Here is a 14,632-nt window from a genome sequence, read left to right as displayed (position 1 = left end):
TGGACCTTTTTCTGTGGCTCATTTCCTTGTTCTATCTTTACCTGACTGGCCTTTCTCTGTAGGTTGTTTCTCTGATGTGTGAGACTAGCATGGTCTGACAGCAAAGCTGTGCGCAGCCCGCTAACAGGCAATTCCCAGCTTTCTTTCTCTTAGCAGACAGTGTGGCTGGTAAACATTGCCAACGTTTTGTCTCGCTTGAATGATTGATGCGTAATGAGTCTCTCAGTGGGGGCTGGTGGGAACCGTTGTGTCTGTGTGAGGCTATGACTCCAAACATGCTCTGTCAACGAAGGAAACACAAGCATCGTGTGAAGAGTGGTTTCAAATTTGTGAATACTTTGCTTCATGGTGTTCAGAGGTTGTGACTGAAGCTGAGAGCAAGGAAACCCACTAGTGGGCTTGCATGGTGAGTTAGTTTAGTGTAGGAAGTTGGAATGGGTGGGACCACTGAGTGACTGTGGCTGCTGGGGTTAAAACACTTCACACCTCAACACCGCTGGAAAAAAAATGCTCCATTTGTGTAAATGTGTGAAAAGAAATCAAGTGTGACGGAAAACAAGTGCACGTGTAATTCAGGGGAAGGAAATGGCTGTCATTTTGGGACATATTAGGACATTTTGGCTTCTGGGAAATAAATGAAATTGTTCCAGCCAGGATGATGTTTGGAGAGCCCTGTCACATGAAAATGCCCATACCATTTTCTTATGGAAAAATCCCTTCTTTCTTTTTTAGTGTTGTTGTGTATTTAAAGGGTGCATATATTTTTTTATACTTTATTTTTCTCCTTGAGGTTCACTTATTAAGCTTGTGTGGGTTTACTTACTAAAAATAGTTATAATTCATTTTTACTCGTCCTCTTTTATCCCTTATAATTAAACAGGCCATTTTGTTACCCCACCTTTAAAGCTGACACACATAAATAAGCTCTGTTCTGATTGGTTGCCGTATATTGTGCCTCTTTCAGAAAGAAGTTCAGGTGGAAATACTTGGCTTAACTTCAGTGTGTCACACATCCTCCAGCTCTGTAGTTCCTCAGAATACAGATTCTCTCATGCACTTAATTTTCCAGACATCCCTGGGAGACCATGTGACTCAGTCACTGGCCTATTACAGATCTTCCTCACCTGAATACTGATGTGTTACACCTGTTTATTGTTCTGTCTAAACTCTCTAGCTAGCCTGGTTTCTTTGTGAGGTATTGCTACTGTTATTCAGAGCTACTGAATGGTTTTCTCACGTATGTTTTTTGTGTATTGGCCTTTTTCCTGTATTTTTTGACTCTGCCTTTTGTCTCTTCCCTAACTTTATTTCACCTGGTTTGGTAATCCTCTCATCCTGGTTTTGACCTTCGCCTGTTTTTTGACTACATCTGTACATTTTTCTAATTCCACTAAAGCCCCACTTAGTGATTTTATCCACGTCTGACTAGTTCTGACACATTACACAGTGTGAATGGGCAGGGCTCAACTACTATGGGCTGAATATTTAATATGTAAATGTGTTGGTTTTAGTGGCATCGCAAAAAAAATAAATTCAAAACAGGCAGTTTTTGCAGCATAGTCTCCTTATATTGACTGCATGGACTGGGGCATGAACAGAACGTTTTTAAAACTTCCAACTCTCTTATTACAACAAAGTGAAGATTGAGTTTTCCATGATCTGGGCCTTTAGGCTTTCTTTGATCATCTAAGACAAACAAATTCCACCATACTACAGTGTGGGATCATATCGTAAGAAGATCATATCAGAGTAATACGATATCATACATGTATCTAGTTAATTATAGAAGATGCATGGCAGCACTAAACCGGGTCTTATGCTTGTGATGCTCAATTTGGATAGAATCTCTGTATTGGAATACAAAACAGGTAGAATCTAATACAGTAGAATTCAATTTGACTTTGGATAGAATTCAAAATAGTGTAAATCCTCCACTTAAAATAATATTTTGCACTTGCTGTTGTGTTGTGTTGTGGTAGGCCAGTTGATGGAACGTAATACCCCAGATAGAGGTTCAGGTAGACCAGACAGATAAGTTACTCATTATATGAAACACTATTGGCTGGGGTTTGAGAGGTGACTGGTTTGATCCCCTCTCAGAGCGAACTTGACTTACTCATCTTATAAATCTCCTAAATAGTCCTGACGTTTAGCCAGAGATGTCAATCTTTGGTCTAAAAAGCTGAACAGAGCTGCTCAACTGACTGAATAGGAGAAAACAGAGGAAATACCTGAGTGTTGTTAACTGTTAACTGTTTTGTGAATGCGATTGTAATATAACAAAATGACTGTACTTTCGTTTATCTTTAAAATGTTTTCTATCACATGTCTAATAAAAAAAAGGTTTGGGCTAATTTACAGCACTTCATCAGCGTCTTGGTAAACCAGATGGACGGTACAAATAACAACAGTTTAAATGCTGTGAAAAAAGTATGAAATTGACTGGTACAGTAACTGTAAATGATACATTGTGTCTTACATTCCTCAGACATCATTACTAAAAATGACCTTACCTTGATGGAAATCTAAACAACTCCTGAATCTCCAAGAGAACTTATCTTAGCTACCTAAGATGTGCTTTCTCATGCTGAAAGCAATTTCCACTGTTTTATACCAAAACAATGAGCTGAAGCTGGACAAAGTAGTACCCATTTAACTATAGCCTAACTTTCAAGCTAGCAAACATACAAACTTTGGTGTTTTCCCATCATTTCATTTTTATTAGCAGTCTTCAGATGATAAAAGGCACGTTCATGTTATACATCAGCTTGAAGCAGAAAGTAACAAAGACAGTAACCCAGGAAAAGGAAAAACAGTGGCTCTGGCAAAAGCTATTAAGGTTAGCTAGTTAGTTTGTAAGTTTGGCAGTATTTCAATAAATTACAGTAGCAATATTAAGCAATTATCAAACTGGTCCAGAAGGTGGCCAAGCAGGAGCAACCAATCAAGGCAGATAAAGCAACAGCATCAGAGCACACAGGATGGGCAGTTGTACCTCTCAGCGAAGGAACACACAGACAGTTCATTCTGTTTGGGGCGAGTGGACACAGTATGTTGTAATAGAGACTAAAGCAGTCCTAGCTATCACAGCCTAACTAAAAAGAGAGGGCCAGGAGGTAGCAGAGACATAATGGCTCCCTGAGATGTCAGTACCCCTCTGCTCCATCGTTAACAAACCTGAGCGAGCGCGAAAGCACATATATTCTCAGTGTGACTAAGACTGAGAGCAGGAATGCACAACCCTGGTCCTGGAGGGTCGACAGTATCCAACAAAGTTTGATGATTTATTTGCTCAAACACACCTGATTCAACTCACCTGTTAATTGCAAGGTTTAGTGGGTGTGTCTGAGTTGGACAACTACCAAACCATGCTGATTCTGGCCTTGTTGGAGTGGAGTTGATGAAAATTCCTAAAACAGGAATCGTGAGACTCCTAGATGGCTTCAAAAAGCATTCGCAAGCTGTGCATATCTGCCAAAGGGAGTGATGCAGAGTTCTGTTTTAAAGTTAATCAATGTAATTTGGCTGGAGTGCTCAACCTTTTTATACAACTGTATCTATAGTTCTATACAATATATAGCAAGGGGTGTCCAATCTTATCTGCAAGGGGCCACGTGTCTGCGGGTTTTCATTCAAAACATGCAAGAGCTACATCAGCTGAGTCTACATCAACTGGGTTCAGTCTTCAGACAACTGAACATGTGAGCTCCTGCTTGAAATATAAACCTGCAACCACACCAGCCATTTTACCTAAAGGTTGGACATCCCTGATTTATAGGTATCCACAATTATAGACACATCATAGGCATGCATTTCTTACTGAAGCCAAAGAAGAAATTCCCTGATATTGGTGTAAAGCCAACCAGCTAAAATATACATTTGTTTTATTATTATGTGCGTAAAATTTAGATCAACTCAATTTGTCAATTAAAAAGTAGTAGAAAGACTGACAACATTATCTTTAGTCTTCTCTTAGTAATAAGAAAATCAATGCTGTTTACAAATAAGATATACTGTGTAGAGAAGGCATGTATATTTTGAGAACTATACTTGAAGTGGGGGAGGGGGGTTGAAAGGCGACCGGGGGCGGGGATGGGGGAATGGTTGTTGTCCCCTGTCAGTTACAGCATCCCTACAATGCATCCCAGAACTTTGCAGCACCCTAAATAGAATCACTGGGCTTGGAAGAGCTCAAATAGTTGTTGCTTTAAATGAGATGGAGACACCAGGGAACAAAGTCTCAGATGTCAGCCCACTTCCTATTTTTCCATGCCAGCGACTGACCTCCTGGGTGTACTGTAGCTCCCCTTGGCACACTCTTTGGCAGGAGATCAGTTTACAGTATCCTGTCGCTCTGGGGTAGCCTATGCTATTCAGTCCAGGACTGCAGTTTGTGCATGTATGTGTTACAACCCTGCACAACATGGCCACTAAAAATACTGTGACTGATCAGATCCTTAGAACCACTAGATGATACTGATAATGATTGATTTCTTGCCTGTGTTCCTTGGTTGGTCCCTTTTGACCCTCTGTTGCCTATGATGCCAAAAACAAGTCCTGAGAAAACGTTTATATTAACATTAGAACTGTGCCTGCTCTGCATTAGGGGCTTTATACCCCTCTAGCTGAGGCTCAGCATTGGGCACGGTGACCTTAGGCACATATGCAGCCGCTGAATGCAGAGTGTCCCATTATATTGGTCAATGATTTTCTATGGAAACTATACAAACTATATGTGCACACTAAAGTAGTTTACCCTATTATTGTCCTCTCTGTAAAGAAATGGTCATTTATTGGCTCCTGGTGTTGTATGTTATTGACAACTGCTCCCATTGGCTGTCTCAGTGTAGCACAGCAAGGGGTGTGGCCATTTTTTGTGGTGGTTCAGAGCTCAACAACGGCTGTCCTACAGAGTAGGAAGAATATGTCTTCAAAATTTTAAGCTGAGTGCCAGATACAGTCACCAAACCATGAACATGATCATGATCATGATGTGCCAGCCAAACTTGTCTTTACACAATTTAAAGCACAAACCTTTGTCAGTAGCTTTTGTTGACCTGTTTTTCACTGCTGAGATGATGCTAATTTCCACTAGAAACTGTCATAGAGAGTTCCTATGTGAAAATGCAGATGTGACAGTAAAAATGTGAAGGCTGGGTCAGTGGGCTTGGTCATTACATTGGGGTGGAACATTTATTTGATGTGGAATAGTATTTGCAGCGAATTCTAACAGCATGTATAATCACATACTTTCTGCCAAAACAGTGAAGCCTTCACTTTTCACTATTTGGCAGATACAATGACAAGTAACATACATGTGGATTGGAATGGAAAAATCCATTTTTATGTTTTACGTCTCCTTTAAACTCATGACGGTCCTGACATTTTGCTGATTTTGCATCAAGTATGTTAAACCAGGCAAAATGCCAAACTCTCTGGACCTCCAGCAAAGAGCTGCCTTATCTTTTCCCTGGCTTCTGAGACACATATGGTCCAGATAAGGCCAGCATCAGTCGTCAGAGGTCAGAGATCATTGTTGTCATGGGGGAAGGCACAGGCTGTGTCAACTGCCACGTCTAGCCCCACTGAAAACGAAATAAAGACAGGAAAGACAAACAGTGAGAGCTGACTGTTTGAATTCTGTCAGTCCAGCATGGCGACCAGCGATAAAGCACAGCTTTAAATGCCAGAAAGTGGGCCATTGTTTCAATATCTGTGGCACAAGAGTTAATAAAAATAAAATAAAAAGTTACTTTTCCTTGTAAATACACAAAAAGCAGTCTCAAAGTTCCTAAATTGAAATGCCACACTGTAAAGGCCTAAATTGGAACAAAACCACAGTTTAGCTTTTTCCATTCTCCTGTATCTCAACAAAAATCCTATCATTAACCTCTTTGTAAAGAAATTGTCATTTTTTTGGTCCTGTTTTGTATGTTAATGATGATTTCTCTCATTGGCTGTCATAGTGTAGGGTCAGATCAGGGTGTGTGGCCATTTTGTGGTGGTGCAGAGCTCAACAATGGCTGTACTGGCACACAAAATAGAAACAACATATCGTCAATTTTTTTAGCTGAGGGTCAGATACAGTCACCAAATCATGAACATGTGCCAGCCAAACATGTCTTTCATACACAGTTTAAAGCAAAAATGGTAACACTTTCTATAAATGTCACCTTTATAAGCATCTATAAACACATTCATAACATGTTATAATGCATGCATAAGACATTATAAACATAGCTATAAATATCTATAAAAATGCATTATACATTATAGCCATGTTTATTATGCATTATGAATTGTTAACATAATACATTATAAGTACTGATCATAACAAATTATAAGAGCGCATATTAGTCCGCTCTAAGTAAAGTGAAGCGTACTGTACAAAAGCCTCCTCCAGTGTTAAGAGTGAGGCTTCAAGCTGTATTTACTGAAGAATTTACTGAAACACTAAAACATACACAGTAAAGCACATTACAGGCTTCAAATGTCAGAGTTTAAACTAGTGCTGCCATCAGTGTTTTACCCAATGTGGGAAAGGTAATGTACACCACCGTTAGCCTGGTATTTGTCTTTACTTTACGCTCTCCAAGCTGGGACTGACTTCTTTGACACTGACATTATAACATGTTATTAACACCATTTATAATGCATTATATTAACAATTCATAATGTATAATAAGCATGGCTATAAAGCGTAATTCAGTGTAATTCCTTTTTATAAATATTTATAACCATGTTATAATGCCTTATGAATACATTATAACATGTTATAAGTGTGTTTATAGATGCTTACAAATGCGACAATCCTAGAAAGTGTTACAGCAAAAACCTTTGTAAGTAGCCTTTGTTTTCCACTGCTCAGATGCTAATTTCCACTAGTGCTAATGGGGTTTTCAATGTTATGTTAGCAGCAGGCTAACAGTGGTGAATATTTATATTTTAAAGTGGTTCTCTAGATTATTTTGGTAACACTTTCTGTGAATGTCGCATTTGTAAGCATCTATAAACACATTTATAACATGTTATAATGTATCCATAAGGCATTATAAACGTGGTTGTAAATATTTATAAAAAAGAATTACACTGAATTACACTTTATAGCCATGTTTATTATACATTGTGAATTGTTAATATAATGCATTATAAATAGTGTTAATAACATGTTATAATGTCAGTGCCTAAGAAGTCAGTCCCAGCTTGGAGAGCGTAAAGTAAAAAACAAATACCAAGCTAACGGTGGTGTACATTACCTTTCCCACACTGGGTAAAACACTGATGGCAGCACTAGTTTAAACTCTGACATTTGAAACCTGTAATGTGCTTTACTGTGAATGTTTTAGTGTTTCAGTAAATCCTTCAGTAAATGCTTCAACTTGAAGCCTCACTCTTAACACTGGAGGAGGCTTTAGTACAGTACGCTTCACTTTACTTAGAGCGGACAAATACCACTTATGAGCTCTTATAATTTGTTATGAACAGTACTTATTATGCAATATGGTAACAATTCATAATGCATAATAAGCATGACTATAACGTATAATGCATTATAAATATTTATAGCTATGTTTATAATGTCTTATGAATGCATTATTACATGTTATGAATGTGTTTATAGATGCTTACAAAGGTGACATTCATAGAAAGTGTTACCATTATTTTTTATATTATATTTTTAGATGTTATACCGGCTGTCTATAAAGACAATGACACAAGCAAGCAGTAATAGCTGTCAGCCCAGCATGGCCACCAAGTGATAAAGCACAGCTTTAGATGTCAGAAAGTGGGCTATTGTTTCAATATCTGTGACACTGAAGTTAATAAAAAGTTACTTTTTTATGTAAAAAAGCAAAACGCTGCATAAAACCTGTGTGTAATTAAACTTATGAACTTTATAAACTTTGGCAGTTTTGTGTACTTAAGCTTCCCAGAGGAACAATAAACAAAAAGCAGCCTTTGTTTCGAGAGTTTCTGAAGTGAAACGCCACATTGTAAAGGCCTGATTTGGAACATAACCATGAGTTAGCTTTTTCCATTTGTCTGTATCTTAACAACACTTTAATGGAGAAATCCGAAGCCGCCTTTGACCAGAACAAGAGCATCTGCCACACAGACTGAGAGACATGAAAGATGCCTGCTGAGGAGATCAAAGCAGCCCTAACTGATTCATGACTTGTTCCTCGTGAGTCCAACATGCTGATGGTTCAGCTGATTGACATTTTGAACATATTTATGATGGACTGAAAGACCAGCGCTGCTCTCTCTCTGTTTTTCCTCCTCTGGTGGAATGTGGTATTATGTTCATTTGGCTGAGGCACGAAATGCACTGCAGCTGTTTGTCCCGGCGCTGGGATAAGTGTTAACATGACCTTCCAGATGGTGCTTGGTTAGGGTTCATTATACGCCACTTACAAGTGGAGGATATTTGAGTTTTTGTGTCTATTTTTAATTGAGGGTAACAGAGCTTGAACCCGCGTTCATTACGTCTTGCTTGTGTTATCTGAAATGCCCATTGCTCAACGTCTAAATGAGCTACGACGAGAAAGGAATATCAAAGAGGGCCTGTTGTTTCTTGTTGATTAATAGAGGTTATAAGAGGACACCATATTTTACTGCCTTTGTCAAGGATTTACGTGCAAAGCCCCGCCCCCAGTGATGCACTTTCTAAATCACTGAAGGAAAAAGGCTCCTCTGAAAGTGGGCACATGTACATGTGTTTACATGTTCAATAGGCAGGTGAATATTCAGTAACACTTCCTATGAATCCTGTATTTAGAACGTTTTAGAAGTGCATTTTTAAGGTGCTATATATGTGTGTGTGTGTATGTATATATATATATATATATATATATATATATATATATATATATATATATATACACATACTTACACGCACAATTTTGAAGAAACACGGTTTTCTTCTGACAACTATGATATATATGATATATATGCCATATATATAATACATTATAATGCCTTGTATAAGCTTGTGCAATTGCTTATAAGTATACTCTTAAAAAAGACAGGGTTCTTTAGTAAAGAAAATGGTTCTATGTAGAACCATAAACACTCAAAGAACTATTTGTGTGATTAAAGGGTTCTTTGCATCATGAAAGGGTTCCTCAGATTGATGGAGAATGTACTGTTGATGGTTCTATATAGAACCTTTTTGAAAATGGTTCTATATAGCACCCAAAAGGGTTCTTCTGTTGTTACATTGTCAAACTTGTAACAATACATATTTAAAAAGATGGTACTTTAAGGGTTCTTTAGTAAAGGAAATGGTTCTATATAGAACCATGAACACTCAGAGAACCATTTGTGTAATTAAAGGGTTCCTTGCATCATGAAAGCGTTCTTCAGATTGATGGAGAGTGTGTTTTATATGGTTTTCTGTAGAAACTTTTTGAAAGTGGTTCTATATAGCACCCAAAAGAGTTCTTCTATTGTTACAGGCTTGACATCGTAATACTAGAGGAACCCTTTTTGGTACTACATAGAACCCTTTTAAAAAAGGTTCTATATAGAACCATCTACGGCACATTCTCCATTAAACTGAAGAACCCTTTAATCATGCAAAGGGTTCTTTAAATGTTCATGGTTCCATATAGAACCATTTTCTTTACTAAAGAACCCTGAAGAACCATCTTTTTTAAGAGTGTAGTTATAGTTACATGCATAGCATTTTAGAAAAAATAGTATATAACTTTATAATGTCAGGTTTCATAATGCATTATAAAATCTGTTATTAAGAACATTGTGGTAACACTTTCTATGAATGTCACCTTTGTAAGCATATATAAACACATTCATAACATGTTATAATGCATTCATAAGGCATTATAAACATAGCTATAAATATTTATAAAATACATTACATGTTATAGCCATGCTTATTATGCATTATGAATTGTTAACATAATACATTATAAGTACTGATCATAACAAATTATAAGAGCTCATAAGTTGTATTAGTCCGCTCTAAGTAAAGTGAAGCGTACTGTACTAAAGCCTCCTCCAGTGCTAAGAGTGAGGCTTCAAGCTGAAGTATTTACTGAAGAATTTACTGAAACACTAAAACATACCCAATAAAGCACATTACAGGCTTCAAATGTCAGAGTTTAAACTAGAGCTGCCATCAGTGTTTTACCCAATGTGGGAAAGGTAATGTACACCACCGTTAGCTTGGTACTTGTCTTTACGCTCTCCAAGCTGGGACTGACTTCTTTGGCACTGACAGTATAACATGTTATCGACACTACTTATAAAGCATTATATTAACAATTCATAATGTATAATAAACATGGCTATAAAGTGTAATTCAGTGTAATTCATTTTTATAAATGTTTATAACCATATTTATAATGCCGTATGAAGGCATTATAGCATGTTATAAATGCATTTATAGATGCTTATACAAGTGACATTCATAGAAAGTGTTACCAACATTGTAAACATGACTGTTTTAATGCATTATAACGCAGTATAAAAACAACATAACCGCGACATTTTTTGGTGAAAATCACTTTTGAACCCAACGGCCATGCGAGATATAAACATACGAAGATACTGTATAAAGTGAGAGTATAGCAGTTAGCAACCAAAGCTAAATTGTTAGCATCACAGAGAGCTCCTTTAGCCAGTAGATAACAATAGAGTATGACAGCTGACTTGTTTAGGTATATGTCTAACGTAAGCAACAGCTTTCAGCTGTCTTTGGTAATTTAAGCCTTAATTCATTAATTGGCTGATGGAGCACAGCAATATATCCACATCTGATGCTCAGTGTTGAGACAGACCCATTAATAGACTCAAGTTTTTTTAATAGTAAAAAATGTATTACCAAACACACAAATTACTAATTACTAAATTAGTTGTATGTCCCATATTACCAGTTAGATGTGATAATCCCACTTCACGTAAAGCCTGTAAAGGAGCCCTTATAATGCTCTATAGGGTGTTATGTACTGAAATGAAGTTTACTTTACACCTAAAAGACAATTAAAGCCTGTAAAAGTCTGTCATAAAGTGCTATGAAGTGTTATAGTGCAATTGAATAGTGTCTACAATGTTCTTATGCACAGATATGATTATGCACTATGGAATCTGACTTTGTGAAGTCATATACTTTTGCCTTACAAAGTGTCATGCATGTAATTACTACTATTTAAGAGCAATTATACGAGATTATGGCCAGTATTACAAGATGTGGTGTAATTCTTTATAATGCATTATTCAAAACAATGCATTATATAGAACTATATAACATAATATAACATAAGTCAGAGACCACTCTTTAATTTCCAGTTAAAACAAACTTTAAGTGCAAGTTATTCATTTTTTAGGAGAAGAAATATAGGAAATAGAGAAATCAAACAAAGAACAATAAACTGACCAGCCCAGAGTTCAGACCTCAACATCACTGAATGTGTTTGGGATTACTTGGATTATGAGAAGCAGGAAGTGCAAGAAGACATGTAAATGATTAGTAAATCATTGTCCAAATCAAAATGCAACAAACTTCTGAGACCTAACTTTGGAGGTGTTAAAAAAGCAAAATCCTACACAAAATCGGGTCTACATCATTTGTGTGTATTTTTAGTGATTATAAGCAGGGGCATCCGAAGCTCACGTTCTTTGTTTGCTGATAAATGATTGTTTATCATTGCAATGCAATCAAAACCTCTCCCTACATGTGTTTTCACCACAACTAAGGCCATGTCTAAACATAGGGGATTTATTGGGCACATATTGTTCATTGTGGGTCCTTGAGCAACTTTATTTGGTAAAGTTGGATGTAAAAATAAAACCTCCAAATTGAAAAACATGAGAAATTTCCATGCCTCACCAAGTGGTGAGTGTTGTGGTAGCTGGAAATGATATGCAGCAGCTCCACTGTTTGGATTTTATGGACTAAGATGCAGACTGGTGTTATTAGTTTAACCTTTCCGTGACCCTGTACCATGAGAAGATTTCTTCTCACACACAAAATAACTTGCCTGGATGCAGCTTCACTTCCACCAAGCTTATGGAGAATGATTAATGGAGATTGTTGAATAAACCTTCATTTGTAATTAATAAATAGTGTCATTTGATGTTAATAATTTCTGACTGAAATGAGCAGAAAATATATAGAAAAATTATGTCAAAGGTGCAGATTCTAAACTTTACATCCATAACACAGTTGTGTTTGTAAGTATGAAGAGACGTTCTACTCTGATTTGAATTGAGTGAAAGGTTATTTTGGTGTGTGCGCTTTGGTTTTGTGGAAAGAAAAGCTATCCTTTTTTATTTTGCCAAGATTTATTACTTAACTGGGTGATTTCTTATGTAATTAAATTGACTTGTCAAAGCCAAATTACTGTTTATTATTTTATTATTCAACATTTTATTTTGGTACTGTTTAATGGGTCACAGTGTTCAAGCTAGACCATGAAGCTTTGCAGGATCTCATGAATAGTGAGCTTGTACTTTTGGGACTAATCAGACGTATGATTTTCATACACCACTACCAATGGATTAGCCCGTGTTCTATGGAAGAAAATGATTAACCGATTTAAAAGGAATTCAATTAAATTTTTTTTCAAAAATTCAGTGTAAATCAATTGTTACGATGTAAACAAAGTTATTCAGAGTGGTTTGATGTAAAATGATTCACTGTAGAGAAACATACCAACTCTAATTCATTTACAGTGGTGGTGATAGGAACCAGAGGTTGTGAGGTCTACAATGCAAATACAGACATTTTATTGAGTGGATCAGACACAGCAGTGCTGCTGGAGTTTTTAAACACTGTGTCCACTCACTGTCCACTCTGTTAGACACTCCTACCTTGTCAGTCCACCTTGTAGATGTAAAGTCAGAGACGATAGCTCATCTGCTGCTGCACAGTTTGTGTTGGTCATCCTCTAGTCCTTCATCAGTGGTCACAGGATGCTGCCCACAGGACGCTGTTGGTTGGATATTTTTGGTTGGTGGACTATTCTCAGTCCAGCAGTGACACTGAGGTGTTTAAAAACTCCAGCAGCACTGCTGGGTCTGATCCACTCAGACCAGCACAACACACACTAACACACCACCACCACATCAGTGTTACTGCAGTGCTGAGAATGATCCACCACCCAAATAGTACCTGCTCTGTGAGGGTCCATGGGGGTCCTGACCACTGAAGAACAGGGTAAAAGGGGGCTAACAAAGTATGCAGAGAAACAGATGGACTACAGTCTGTAACTGTAGAACTACAAAGTGCACCTATATAGTAAGTGGAGCTGATAAAATGGACAATGAGCGTAGAAACAGGTGGTCATAATGTTATGCCTGATCGATGTATGTACTCGCATATGTTAGCAAACATGGGGGATATCATAGCAATGGGCTAGCCGCACCTCAGCAACAACTTGGGATACCAGCAGCATTGTCAAAATATGCTGCCTGATGCTTCAGACATTGTTAAACCTTTGGCCTAAAACATATTTTTTAAAAGCTATTCATGGTGGAAAGGTAGATGAAGGGATTTGGAAAACCCCAAAATAAGCCTTTTTTCAGATTTATCACTATTTTATCCTCATCAACATTTCAGAAACAAAACTCATTTTTATAGATTTTAAGATGCATGTAGTTTCACTCATTTTGGATAGTAAATAAAATGGCTATATTTGTGTTGCAGACATTGTGATGCCTGGTTCCTATGACCACCACTGTAAATAACTCTGTATGTTTTCCCCTTTAAGAAGACTTGCTTCCTTAAGATAATTGGTAACACTTTCCATGAATGTCACCTTTGTAAGCATCTATAAACACATTCATAACATGTTATAATGCATTCAGAAGACATTATAAACATAGCTATAAATATTTATAAAAATGCATTATACATTATAGCCATGTTCATTATGCATTATGAATTGTTAACATAATACATTATAAGTACTGATCATAACAAATTATAAGAGCTCATAAGTGGTATTTGTCCGCTCTAAGTAAAGTGAAGCGTACTGTACTAAAGCCTCCTCCAGTGTTGAGAGTGAGGCTTCAAGTTGAAGTATTTACTGAAGGATTTACTGAAACACTAAAACATACATAATAAGGCACATTACAGGCTTCAAATGTCAGAGTTTAAACTAGTGCTGCCATCAGTGTTTTACCCAATGTGGGAAAGGTAATGTACACCACCGTTAGCTTGGTATTTGTCTTTACTTTACGCTCTCCAAGCTGGGACTGACTTCTTTGGCACTGACATTCTAACATGTTATTAACACTATTTATAATGCATTATATTAACAATTCATAATGTATAATAAACATGGCTATAAAGTGTAATTCAGTGTAATTCTTTTTTATAAATATTTACAACCACGTTTATAATGCCTTATGAATACATTATAACATGTTATAAATGTGTTTATAGATGCTTACAAATGCGACATTCATAGCAAGTGTTATCAGATAATTTTATAAATGCATCTTGTAATCATGATAAAGCATGAATGGCAGTTTTTAGGGACATGTAATGCCTTTCAGAGAACCCAAACTGAGTATTCAGAGTGAACAAAACAGCAGAACCAGTCTGGGCTCAATAAACCATTTAATTAGCACAAACAACATTAGCTCATCAAGGATGGAGCTTGTA

This window comes from Colossoma macropomum, unplaced genomic scaffold (assembly GCF_904425465.1).
Source record: "Colossoma macropomum unplaced genomic scaffold, Colossoma_macropomum, whole genome shotgun sequence".
In the NCBI taxonomy this organism is placed as follows: domain Eukaryota; kingdom Metazoa; phylum Chordata; class Actinopteri; order Characiformes; family Serrasalmidae; genus Colossoma; species Colossoma macropomum.
Note: the sequence above shows the minus strand (reverse complement) of the source record.